Here is a 491-nt window from a genome sequence, read left to right on the forward strand (position 1 = left end):
TTTATTTAAGAAAGAAACAAAAGCAGAAAATGAAAAAGCTAAAGAAATTATATATAAGAAAATTTTAGGATGGCCTCTATACCCTACTATTGGTCTCTTCAAAAGCTAAAGTTATAACATAACGGGTAAGTCCTCCCCTTCTAATCTCTGATAGCTTCCGGCAGTGTCGTAAAATACTTAGTAACATATGAAACTTCTTGTCAACTTTCAAAGTCGTAAACTCCTTTATGTCAGCTTCCACCATAAAATAATGACCTTCGGTATCTTTTGTGTCTTCATCAATAAATCTGTGATAGAGATTTCTGGCCACAGAATTCATAGACTTTTTTGGCTGATGTAGGATCTTATATTTACTAATTACTGCCTTGTTGATTTCTTTAATAACATAATTAATTTGACAATAGGTTAAGCGGGATTTCATGTATACAGGAATACCATCAAACTCATCACAAATTATAAATGCCGTTTCTTTAATACTTCTCTGTTCTTTG

At 32.0% G+C, this 491-nt stretch overlaps 1 protein-coding gene and 1 pseudogene across 1 annotated transcript in view; one reads left to right on the forward strand and one right to left on the reverse strand.

Moving 5' to 3' along the window:
- Positions 1 to 37: 37 nt before the first annotated feature.
- LOC105887411 overlaps positions 38 to 491 on the reverse strand; it is a 1,012-nt pseudogene continuing 558 nt past the window's right edge.
- Positions 69 to 491, forward strand: part of ZNF501 (zinc finger protein 501) — a 2,597-nt gene continuing 2,174 nt past the window's right edge. The window contains exon 1 of the mRNA XM_012808024.2: positions 69 to 125. The gene's annotated coding sequence lies outside the window, so the exon portion shown is untranslated. The remainder of the gene's footprint in view (positions 126 to 491) is intronic.

The sequence above is a fragment of the Otolemur garnettii genome, unplaced genomic scaffold (genome assembly GCF_000181295.1).
Source record: "Otolemur garnettii isolate 467f Iridium unplaced genomic scaffold, OtoGar3 scaffold00082, whole genome shotgun sequence".
NCBI lineage: Eukaryota > Metazoa > Chordata > Mammalia > Primates > Galagidae > Otolemur > Otolemur garnettii.